General features: G+C 47.2%; 1 long non-coding RNA gene across 1 annotated transcript in view; it reads left to right on the forward strand.

The window, feature by feature from the left end:
* The first annotated feature begins 1,852 nt into the window (after positions 1-1,852).
* The window catches only part of LOC115091692, a 156,969-nt gene continuing 145,922 nt past the window's right edge, over positions 1,853-12,899 (forward strand). Inside the window, exon 1 of the long non-coding RNA XR_003856797.1 lies at positions 1,853-1,932. This is a non-coding gene — a long non-coding RNA (uncharacterized LOC115091692). The remainder of the gene's footprint in view (positions 1,933-12,899) is intronic.

The raw sequence follows: 12,899 nt of genomic DNA on the forward strand, positions 1-12,899 counted from the left end.
ATGGCGCCGGCTGAAGACGACAAGATTCAGGAGCAGGAGCCCGTTCCGGACCGCTGCCGTTCCGGACCGCTGCTGGACCCGCAGGTTATTTAAGTTATTGGGGGGGGGGGTTCGGGAGGGTGGGGGATTTAATTTAAAGGGTCGGGGGTGGGTTTTAGGGGGTTTTAGTGTGCCGGCTCACGATTCTAACGATTTATAACGATAAATCGTTAGAATCTGTATTGTATTGTGTTCCATAACGGTTTAAGACGATATTAAAATTATCGGACGATAATTTTAATCGTCCTAAAACGATTCACATCCCTAATAAAAAGCAGACAGATACTAAGAAGAAGAAAAGCAACCTTAGGGTTGAACAACAGGGGGCCTATTTCAGACTATTCGAGTATATCCTGGGAGAGGAGCATCAGCCCACTCTTCCAACAAAGATGCAAAAACAATTGTGCCCTGCATCCCGCAGGATGAACAACAGGGGGCCTATTTCAGACCGTACAGAAAAATGCCCGGGAGAGGGGCACCAGCCCACTCTCCCACTGAAATATGAGACAAATAACTGTGCCCTGCATCCCGCAGGATGAACAACAGGGGGCCTATTTTAGACCGTACGAAAGTGCCCAGGAGAGGGGCACCAGCCCGCTCTCCCACCGAAAGAGACAAAGAACTGTGCCCTGCATCCCACAGGATGAACAACAGGGGGCCTATTTCAGACCGTACGAAAGTGCCCAGGAGAGGGGCACCAGCCCGCTCTCCCACCGAAAGAGACAAAGAACTGTGCCCTGCATCCCGCAGGATGAACAACAGGGGGCCTATTTCAGACCGTACGAAAGTGCCCAGGAGAGGGGCACCAGCCCGCTCTCCCACCGAAAGAGACAAAGAACTGTGCCCTGCATCCCGCAGGATGAACAACAGGGGGCCTATTTCAGACTTTTCGAGTATATCCTGGGAGAGGAGCATCAGCCCACTCTTCCAACAAAGATGCAAAAACAATTGTGCCCTGCATCCCGCAGGATGAACAACAGGGGGCCTATTTCAGACCGTACAGAAAAATGCCCGGGAGAGGGGCACCAGCCCACTCTCCCACTGAAATATGAGACAAATAACTGTGCCCTGCATCCCGCAGGATGAACAACAGGGGGCCTATTTTAGACCGTACGAAAGTGCCCAGGAGAGGGGCACCAGCCCGCTCTCCCACCGAAAGAGACAAAGAACTGTGCCCTGCATCCCACAGGATGAACAACAGGGGGCCTATTTCAGACCGTACGAAAGTGCCCAGGAGAGGGGCACCAGCCCGCTCTCCCACCGAAAGAGACAAAGAACTGTGCCCTGCATCCCGCAGGATGAACAACAGGGGGCCTATTTCAGACCGTACGAAAGTGCCCGGGAGAGGGGCACCAGCCCGCTCTCCCACCGAAAGAGACAAAGAACTGTGCCCTGCATCCCGCAGGATGAACAACAGGGGGCCTATTTCAGACCGTACGAAAGTGCCCGGGAGAGGGGCACCAGCCCGCTCTCCCACCGAAAGAGACAAAGAACTGTGCCCTGCATCCCGCAGGATGAACAACAGGGGGCCTATTTCAGACCGTACGAAAGTGCCCGGGAGAGGGGCACCAGCCCGCTCTCCCACCGAAAGAGACAAAGAACTGTGCCCTGCATCCCGCAGGATGAACAACAGGGGGCGTCCAAGTACAAAATAAAGACTACAACTCCCAGGATCCTTGAGCAGCTAAGGGAAGCAAGGGCCCAGAAGGAAGTGGAGTCAGCAGCTGAATCGAATGATAATTAATCCGATTCAGCTGAGTCAATGCTGGTGGAGGAAGAGGGCGTGCCCGAGTGGGGGAAAGAGTATGAAAGGAGCTGCTCTTCTGAGACAGAGGAGGAGATGGACATGGAGCTGCTAACTGAGGAAGCTTCCCTATCAAACATGGAAACAGAGTGAGTGACTTTGAAAAGAGAAGGGAAAATTTAAAGTTAAGAAAGAATGTTTTTCTAGCATTGTTACAACGGGTTTTTGCTAGATTTGGTAAGGGAAGACTGCTTCCTGTAGCACAACCAGAGGGTAGTAGGGGAGGGTTGTGCAAACTCCACAAACAGGGTGGTTATATGGGCTGTTCAGGCCTGGTCAAGCACTGTTGTATGAAGGGGAGTTTTTTTCAAACTTACTAGAGACTATAATTGAGGATTTTAATTAATAGACCTGAAATATCATTGAACTGTTATTCTTTGTTTATACCTGTGGGAACCTGCTAGGACATTTAGCCACCCAGTTCCTCTGGGTAAGGCCAGAGCACTGAGCCATTCGAGGAACCTTAAAAGAAAACAAGGTCTGGAAGTTAAAAGATACTAGGATTGTATCAGAGACTGTCAGAACCAGACGGGCGGCATCAGAAGGAGGTTTGCAGATGGAATAACCCCTTCAGTAAGGACAGCGGAGGTGAACCATGACAATAGATAACAGAATAGGGCTAAATGTTAAATTTTTCCAGTGGAAGAAGATGAACAGTTGAGTGCTCCAGGGATCTGTTCTGGGACCACTGCTTTTTAATATATTTATATATAACTTGGAAATAGGAACAATGAGTGAGATAATATTTTCCAGTGACACTAAATTATTCAAAGTTGTTAAATTATATGAAGATTATGAAAAATTGCAGGAAGACTTTGCAAAACTAGAAGACTGAGCTAGCAAAAGGCGTTCAGGGGGTGGACCCTTGTCCTGGAGCAGTGGAGAATGGGTCCCTGGTTGGGACCAGGAAGCAACTGCCCCCCAAGGGACAGAGCACTTGAGGAGACAGAGGCTAGGAAGAGCTTCACCACTGGAAGAGCCCATAGGGACTCGGGCTGCTTGGACATAGGTGGGCCTCCTGGAAGGATGGAAGTCCAGCATGCCCACAGACAGAAGGGGAGTGCGGTCAGGTTCAAGACTGGAGGTCAGATGGAACAAGGAGGTGATGTAGGTGATGACAAGACTAGGAACAGAGCAGAATCTAGGGACGTGGTCAAGCAGAGGGTCAGAGTCCAGGGAGTAGTCAGCAAAGCAGAGGTCAGACAAGGTCACAGGCAGTCTGGAGTCAGAAGGCAGGCAGATCAAGGAGCAAGCCAAGGTCATTGCCAGAGAGACAGTCCAGAGGTACTACCTGGGGAGACAGAGAAACACAGAAGGACCTTGGAGTACAAGGATGCAGGAACAGAACAATCCTGGAACCAGACATTGAACAAGGTTCAGACACAGAGACAATCTAGCAAGACACTAACTCACCTGGCCATCGGAGGAACAGACAGACACAGAACCAATCAACAGGAGCACAGTCCAGGGCAAGTAGCTGAACAGGACAAAGATGTTTCGGTTTCAAGCAACGTGAATGTTCTTGGAATTCTTGAACTGGGAGCTTAAACCCACAAGCTTGGAAATGAGTATAGGCTGGGACCCACGAGCAAGAAATCAGTTCTAGGAAGCACCAAGAGTGGGACTTGAACCCATGACCTTCAGATCAAGGTCTCTTCACCTTAGGCACTGCACCACATGCCAAGGCAAGGAAGTGCTAGCAGGGACTTCCTTATAACAGAGAATCAATCAGGGCACGCTGCGGAGCTAAGACCTGCCCTTGGCCCTATAAGAGGCCGGGTGGTTCGCGCATGTGCTTAGGGGCGTGGCCAACAGCACCGAAGACGCTGAGCTCTGGCGTGAGGCCTGGTGCGCAGTAGAAGGCCCGGCGACCGCCGCCACAGGACACCGGGGCCTGGAAGTGCTAGCAACTGCCACCAGGGAGGCTGACCCAGGACCTGCCATGGAACCATGAAGGTGAGCAGGCCCATGCATGGGACAGGCGCAGACGGGGCACGTAACAGTACCCCCTCTTCTAGGCCTCCCCCTACGCGGCTGTGGCTTGTCAGGATGAGCCCTTTGAAAGTCTTTCAGGAGCTTCTTATCAAGGATATTATGGGAAGGTTCCCACGAATTCTTCTCGGCCCCATAACCCTCCCAGGCTAAGAGGTATTCCCATTTTCCTCAACCTCTTACCTGGATGGAGGAGTCAGGTTCAGCAGAGACCCATGGAGGAGAGGGAACTCTGCGTGACGGCCAGGAGAGGACCAACGGCTTCAACAAGGACACATGAAACATTTTATGGATGCCCATGACACGAGGTAGCTGGAGTTGGTATGATACCGCTTCCACTCTTCGGATTACATGAAATGGTCCTATGTACTTTGGAGCCAAGCGATGAGAGGGAAGTCTCAGTCATATGTGCTGAGTACTTAGACACATCTTTTGGCCGGGACAGAAGAGTGGAGCAGGACATCTATGAATGTCAGAGTTACGCTTGGAGCGTTCAGCAGCTTGAGAAAGACACTCTTTTACTCTGTTCCATACCTGACTAATGGTGTGAGTCATGGATTGTGCCGCTGGAGACAGAACTGTCAAAGGAACAGGAAGAGGCAGGCAGGGCTGCCATCCAAATACCACAGAAAATAGGGAAACATTGGTAGATGCAGCAACATGTGTGTTGTGCGACAGCTCGGCCCAAGGAAGAAGATCAGACCAATTATCTTGCTGATTATTTACATAGGAGTGGAGGAACATCCTCAGGGTCCAATTGGTCCTTTCAGCTTGGCCATTGGCCTGTGGATGATAGGCCGATGTATAGCTTAAGGAGATGTTGAACTTCTTACATAGAGAACACCAATATTTGGCAGCAAACTGTGGACCCCGATCAGAGATTATCTCCTTAGGGAGTCCATGAAGATGAAAGATGTTCTATAAGAACAGCTTCACTAGTTCCGGGGCTGAAGGGAGGCCTGGCAGAGGAATAAAGTGACCCATTTTCAAAAAACAGTCGATGACCCAAATCACCGTGTTGTTCTGAGAAAGAGGCAGGTCCATAATAAAGTCCGTCAAGATGCTCGACCATGGTTCGGTAGATGCCGGAAGTGGTTGCAGTAAGCCCCAGGGCTTTCCAGTAGGCGGCTTCTGCTGAGTACAGATGGGACATGAATCCACATAGTTTCAGGAGTCTTGCTTCATATTGGGCCACAAATAGTGTCTTCGTAACATTTCTAATGTTCTGGCATGGCCCGGATGGCCTGCCAACTTGGAGTCATGAGCACATTTCAGAACTCGTTCACGTAATCTCTTAGGAACGACAGTTTTTCCAGTAGGAACTGTAGAGGTCATGGCAATGGAAATACAGGCAGGATCAATAATGGAGCTAGGAACATCAGGGACGCGTTCAGGTTCGAATGATCTGGATAGCACATCAGCACAAAGGTTCTTGTAACCAGGGTGGTAACAAAGCGTGAAGTTGAATCGTTCGAAGAAAAGTGCACATCGGGCTTGACGAGGGTTCAGAAGTTGAGCTTCTTTCAGATGCTCGAGGTTCTTATGATTAATGAAGATGGTAAACTTGTGTTACACCCCTTCCAACCAGGGGCGCCACTTTTGGAGTGCCAACTTGACTGCGAGGAGTTCATGGTCACCAATGGTGTAATGCTGTTCCGTGGGGGAAAACTTGTATGACTAGAAAGAGCAGGGAATCAGTTTGCCCTTGGGGGAAAACTGGCTCAAGACGGCTTCTGCGCCAATTGCTGAAGTGTCGACCTCTACGATGAAGGGACATGTGAGGACCAGAGCAGAACACTTCCTTGATAGTCTGGAAGGCAGCAAGTACTTTGGGTGTCCATACCTGGTGTTGGCCCCCTTCCTAGTCATGGCAATAAGTGGGGCAACTAGGGAGGAGTAATTAGCAATGGAGCTCCGGTAATTGGTAAAACCAAGAAAACGTTGCAAGGCTCGGAGACCTAATGGCTGGGGCCAGTCATGGATCCCCTGGACTTTGTCAGAGTCCATGGAAAATCCTCGGTCAGAAATGATATACCCTAGGAAGGTTAAGCGATTACGCTCAGACTGGCATTTTTCCAGCTTGGTGTACAAGTGGTTCTCTTATAGACATTGCAGTACAATCCTGACGTGATCTCTATGAGATTCCAGGTCTTTAGAAAAGATCAAGATGTCGTACAGGTATAAGACTACGAAGGAGTACAGAAGATCTCAGAAGACTTCGTTCATGAGATGTTGAAAGACCTCTGGGGCATTACATAGCCCAAAGGGCATCACAGTATATTCGTAGTGACCATCCCTTGTGTTAAATGTGGTTTTCCATATATCATCAGGTTGGATGCATACCAAATTATACGCACCCGTCAGATCCAGCTTGAAGAAGATCCGTGCCCCTTCAAGACAATCGAACAGTTCAATAATGAGGGGCAACGGGTATCGGTCTTTGCGGGTTATGGCATTGAGCCCCCTGTAATCAATACAGGGGCATAGACTGCCATCCTTCATCTTGATGAAGAAGAACCCCACACCAGCAGGGGAATCTAGGTTCTCCTTAATGTACTCCGACACAGCCTGAGTCTCAGGTTGAGATAATGGGTAATTTCTGCCTTTGGGAGGCATAGTGCCCGGCAGGAGTTCAATAGGACAGTTGAACTTGTGTAGCGGAGGCAAGATATCCGCTTTCTGCTTCGAGAAAACATAGTTGAAGTCAGAATACTGCGGAGGCAAACCAGGTAAAGTAACAGACTTCAGGACAGGAACTACTTGAGATACGGAATGCAAACAAGTGTTCTGGCATTTGGAGCCCCGCTGTACCAACTGCAGGGTTTTCCAGTTGAACTGGGCTTCGTGAGCCTGGAGCCAGGGCAGACCCAGGATAATCGGGTGTGTTGATCACTTCAGTACATAGAAAGACATCTCTTCCTCATGGAGAGTACCCACAGTAAGACGGACAGCCACTGTCCGGTGAGTAATGAGTCCTGGAAGATGATCCCCCTGAATGGAGGCAATGCGGTGACTCACCTCCAATGACTGGAGAGGGATGTTCAAAAGTTTGACAATGTCATCCATAATGAAGCTGCCACTAACTCCGGTATCATCCAGAGTGGTGGTAGGAAAGGTGTGGGCCTTGATGCCCAGGGAGACAGGAAGCAAAAGTTGAAGGCCAGTAACAGTTGCGCCCAAGCTCGGGACCCCCGCCGAACTCAGGCGTTACAGTTTCCTGGTTGCACCGGGCAGGACTGCAGACTATGTCCAGAACTGCCACAGTAAAGGCAAAGAATCTCCTTCCGCCGACGTAGCTGTTCGGTCAGAGACAAACGCCCACGATTCACTTCCATAGTTTCCACCATGGAGGAAGGTGGTGGTACAGAATTCTTCACCAGAGGGTTGGAGGTACTTGTGGGACGTGCTATAGGTGAGCGTGGAGTCTTTACTTCTTGGCATCTTTGTCGGAGACAATGATCAATCCTCCCGGCCGGGAAATCAGGTCCTCTAGAGACATGGGAGTCTCACGGATGGAAAGCTCATCTTTGCGAGCACAGGAGAGTCCATCTAGGAAGATGGCTTGCAGACAATCTTTTTGCCACCCAGGCTCTGTGGCTAGAGTTCGAAATTCTACCGTATACTCGGAGAGGGTCCTTGCCCCTTGACGGAGGTGGAGTAAATTATAGCTGGCCACAGCCTGGCGGCCTGGGTCTCCAAAGGTCTGCTTGAAGAGAGCGATGAATTCAGATAACTTGGAAAGAATGGGATTGGAATGTTCCCATAAGGGTGAGGCCCATGCAAGGGCCTTCCCTTCCAAATAAGACAGAATGAAGGTCACCTTAGTAATTTCCTTCAAAAACGAGGGTTGCAGTGCAAACTGCATAAAGCACTGATTAAGGAAGCCACGACAGGAGCATGGATCCCCATTATATCGAGGAGGTGCAGGAAGTGCCAAAGATGCTTTAGGAAACATGGTGGTCAAGCGGCCCACAGGATTGTCCAAAGCTGTATCTTGTAGCTGGGAACTAAGTTCTTCCACCAAAGAGGCCAGCGTTTCCAAAGCTTGATGATCTTGTTTAACTGTGGTGGCCAAACCCGGTAGGGCCCTGGAGTCGGGAGACTCCGCTGAGTCCATGGCCTTGGCAACCTGTTGTGCTCAGGGGTGGACCCTTGTCCTGGAGCAGTGGAGACTGGCTCCCTGGTAGGGACCAGGAAGCAACTGCCCCAGGGGGCTGAGCACTGGAGGATATAGAGGCTAGGAACAGCTTCACCACTGGAAGCCCCAGGTCCCCCTGGGAGGAGCCTGGGCTGCTTGGACAGGTGGGCCTCGCAGGGTCTCCTGGAAGGATGGAAGTCCAGCATACCCACAGACAGAAGGGGAGTGCGGTCAGGTTCGAGACTGAAGGTCAGATGGAACAAGGAGAACCAGAAGAGGGTAGGTGATAAGGCTAGGAACAGAGCCAGCATCTAGGGATGTGGTCAAGCAGGCAGAGGTCAGAGGCAGGCCGACTGGAGTCAGAAGGCAGGTTGAGGAACAGACTGGAGGCAGAAGGCAGGCAGGTCAAGGAGCAAGCCAAGGTCAGTATCGGTCAGTCCGGAGGTACTACTTGGGGAGACGGACAGGAGCAGAAGCCTGACAGGCTGGGTTTCACCACGTGAAATTGACTGCTTCAGGGAAAGAGCACTGTCACTGGCTGGTCCTATACTCTGGAATACCATGCCACTCGAAATAAGACCACAGATAAATCTGAAATTATTCAAAACTAATCTGAAAACCTGGCTTTTTAAACAAGCATTTTATAAAGATAAAGAAAAGGAGAAAAATAGTTGAGCGATAAGGATGCACCAAGCTAGAAGTTTCTAGTAACCTACATAAGCACATTAATGTTAAAATCAAACTGCCTAATTTGTTCCTAACAATCAGGTTTAACTTACACACCTAGTTTATTATTTTAAATTGTTACCGTACTATGATGGCACATGAGTAATTTGTAATCTATACCACCCATATTTCTCTTTATCGTGCCCTTCTGTAAACCGTTGTGATGGTATTTAACTTAACGACAGTATAGAAACATTTTTAAATAAATATTATTAATAAAGCTGTCATACAAATTGGTGCAGGTTGTATTGTTTGTCAACATCGAATGGTATCCTAGTTTAATCTTGTTGATCTTTGAAAAGCACTAGCTATAATACCAAATTGTAGTAATATGTATCAGCTTGGATTGTATTTGTCTTAACATCAATGTCAGAAGCTCTGTTTCTGTAACTAGTGCTTTTCAAAGATCAACAGATACCTTATGAAAAAAGATGTTACTTACAAGATTAATGTGACCAGATTGGATCTACAGATAATTTGATATAAAAGACGTGACCTACATAATTAGACTAGGATACCATTAGATGTTGGCAAATAATACAACCTGCACCAATTTGTATGACAGCTTTTTTAATAATACAGCCCCTGGAGCAGCCAATTTCACATGGCGAAACTCAGCCTGAGTCAGGCTTTTATTTGAGCAACCGGTATCTATAATAATTAGGGATGTGAATCGTTTTTGAACGATTAAAATTATCGTCAGATAATTTTAAAATCGTCCAAAATCGTTAGAGTGCACGATACAATACAAATACCCCCGATTTATCGTCAGGGGCATTTGTATTGTATCGTTAAATAGGGCGCGGGAAAACCGGCACACCAAAAACAAACCTAAAACTCACCCCGAACCTTTAAAACAAATCCCCCACCCTCCCGAACCCCCCCCCCAAAATGTTTTGAATTACCTGGGGTCCAGTGGGGGGATCCCGACGTGGGAAAACTGGCACACCAAAAAAACCCTTGAACCCTCCCAAAATGTTTTAAATTACCTGGGGTCCAGTGGGGGGGTCCCGACGTGATCTCCAGCTCTCTGGCCATGGCTGCGTTGAGAGAAATGGCCCTTATGTGACAGAGCAAAGGTAGCGCCGGCGCCATTTTGGTTCCTGGTTCCCAACGTCACGCTTCCAGGAGATCGCCCCTGGACCACCGCTGGAGCCCCAGGGACTTTTGGCCAGCTTGGGGGGGCCTCCTGACCCCCCACAAGACTTGCCAAAAGTCCAGCGGGGGTCCGGGAGCGACCTCCTGCACGCGGGCCGTATTGCCAATCTTCAAAATGGTGCCGGTGCTACCTTTGCCCTCACTATGTCATACGGGTGACCCTCCACCGATTTACGATTTTTAACGATTTAAAAATAAAACAAAACACGACGATAAGATTTCCCTCTCCCCCCCCCCCCCCCAGCCAAAATCGATCGTTAAGACGATCTATCACACGAGTCACACCCCTAATAATAATAAAGATCTTCTGAAGGACTTTAGATCTATCGCCTTCTTTTGTTCACTTCATCACAAAAAGTGCAAAGTGATGCGCTTAGGGAAAAGTAACCCAAATTATAGCCACACAATGCAAGGTTCCACGTTAGGACTCACCATTCAGGAAAAAGATCTGGACGTCATCATTAATACATTGAAATCTTCTGCTCAGTGTTCAACAACAGTCAAGAAAGAAATCAAATGCTACGACTTATTAAGAAAGGACTAGAGAATAGAACATAGAATATCATAATGCCTCCATGGTGCAACCTCATCTTGAATATTTTGTGGAGGTCTGATTACCACATCTCCAAAAAGATATAGCAATGTAGAAAAGGTATGGAGAAGGGTAACCAAAATGATAAAGGGGATGGAACAAGTCCCTTATGAGGAAACACTAAAGAGGTTAGGACTCTTCAGCTTGGAGATGAGACAGCTGAGGAGAGATATGATAGAGGTTTATAAAACAATAGGTGAAGTGGAATGAGTAAACATTGTGGTTGTTTACTATTCCAAGAAGTACAAAGACTAGGGTGATACACTTAAAAATAATAAGAGAAAAAAAAAAAAAATATATATATATATATATATATTTTTTTTTAACTTAATGCATAATTAAGCTCTGGAATTCATTGCCAGAGGTTATGGTGAAAGCTATTAGTGTAGCTGTGTTTAAAAAAGATTTGGATAAGTTCCTAGAGGAAAAGTCCATAAACCATTATAAAGGTGGAAGTGCAGAAATCCACTTTTTATACTTGGGATAAGCAACTCTTTGGGATCTTGTCAGGTACTTGTGACCCCAATTGGCCACTGTTGAAAACAGGATACTGAGCTTGATGGACCTTTGATCTTTTGTTTTTATGATTTATCTTCAATACATTTTTCATAATTTGAAGCATCACAAAAAAACAAATTTAACCTTCTGGTATACTATAAGACATTTACAAGAATATTTCAAAAAGAAAGTAGTCCATAGCACAACCATTTGGGGCTTCAGTTGCAGAAACATCTTCATTTCTTGCATAATAGATGACACATCAGAAAAGATTCCCACTAATAAAGTGGGCCATACCTTAGACAATATTTGCTAGCAACAATTGCCGAATCAACACTTCTCATATAAGATTACCCTGGTCTGATCACCAGTTAATAAAAGCAGAAATAACTAGGGATGTGCATTCGTTTTAGATGAAATAGGAAATATAGACAATATTTCCTATTTTGTCGCCGTTCGGGGGGCCCAGAAACGATAGGAAAATCCATGAAATTTTGTGTGGTTTTCTTTTTTTTTTTTTGGCGGGGGGGAGAGAGCACACAGAAAAAAAACCCCCGACCCCCCCCCCCCCCCCAAAAAAAAACATCTAAAGTCCCTGGTGGTCCAGCGGGGGTCCCGGGAGCGATCTCCGGCTCTCGGGCCATCAGCTGCCACTAAACAAAATGGTGCCGATGCCCCTTTGCCCTTACCATGTGACAGGGGTTATCGGTGCCATTGGCCGGCCCCTGTCTCATGGTAGGAGCAATGGATGGCCCGCACCATTTTTTTAAGATGGTGCCAGCCATCCATTGCTCCTACCATGTGACAGGGGCCGGCCATTGGCACCGATAACCCCTGTCACATGGTAAGGGCAAAGGGCCACCGGCGCCATTTTGTTTACTGGCAGCTGATGGCCCGAGAGTGGGAGATCGCTCCCGGGACCCCCGCTGGACCACCAGGGACTTTAGGCAAGTTTTGGGGGGGTCGGGAGGGTGTGGGGTTGTAAATAATTAAATCTGAAGGATTGGGGTGGTTTGGTTTTTTTTTTTCGGATTGGGACAGCCGAAAAAAAAAAAAAGGTCAGAACCACGGGAAATGAAATTTCCCGTAGTTCTACGAAACCGGAAATGATTACCAGTACGATACACATCTCTAGAAATAACCTTTACCAACCAAAAACATATTAGAAGAGAGAATAATCATACTGTAACCTTCAGTAAACAAATAGAGATGAAAGGACTCACCAAAGCAATAGAAAGCAAGTTCCATGAACGAAATCAAACCAACCCAACATCAGCATTTGATTCATGGTACAAGATAGTCAAATATGTCAATATAAATACTTTTCACTTTAGCAAAAATAGACCTTTTTATTAATCAACAATTTTAACCAAAACATTTTTTGTTATTAAGGACCTTCATACCATCCCGTGGATATTAGATTTACTATTTGAACTTGCAGTTTTTTCACCGCTGCGGGTGCCCTTTAATCATGTAGGCACTTTCAAAAAACATTTTTTTTAAAGATAGAGATACTTCCCCCATTTGGCATAACCCGACATGATATGTTTTGCTCAATATGCCTCAGGGGCCTGCCGCTATGGCTTCTTTTCAGCACGAAGGTATATCTCCAAAAATGTTGAATAGGAAGAACATTTCTAAAACTTTGGACACAAGCAGTGATGTGCACTGAGGCAGCTTGAGCAAAACATGATATCATGTCAGGTTATTTATTTATTATATACCAACATTCAATCTGAGATATCACATCAGTTTACATTCAGGTACTGTAGGTATTTCCCTATCACCAGAGGGCTTACAATCTAAATGCGGTAAGTACCGCATGCGATAGCAAAAGGAGTGTGGTTTATGAGAGAGAGACTGGCCATAATGTCATTCCCAGAGGTAGGTATTTGTATCCCTATGGTAGGCCCACCTAGTAACTCGAGGTGGGGTTTAGGTATGAGTGTAGG

Source organism: Rhinatrema bivittatum, chromosome 5, assembly GCF_901001135.1.
Source record: "Rhinatrema bivittatum chromosome 5, aRhiBiv1.1, whole genome shotgun sequence".
NCBI lineage: Eukaryota > Metazoa > Chordata > Amphibia > Gymnophiona > Rhinatrematidae > Rhinatrema > Rhinatrema bivittatum.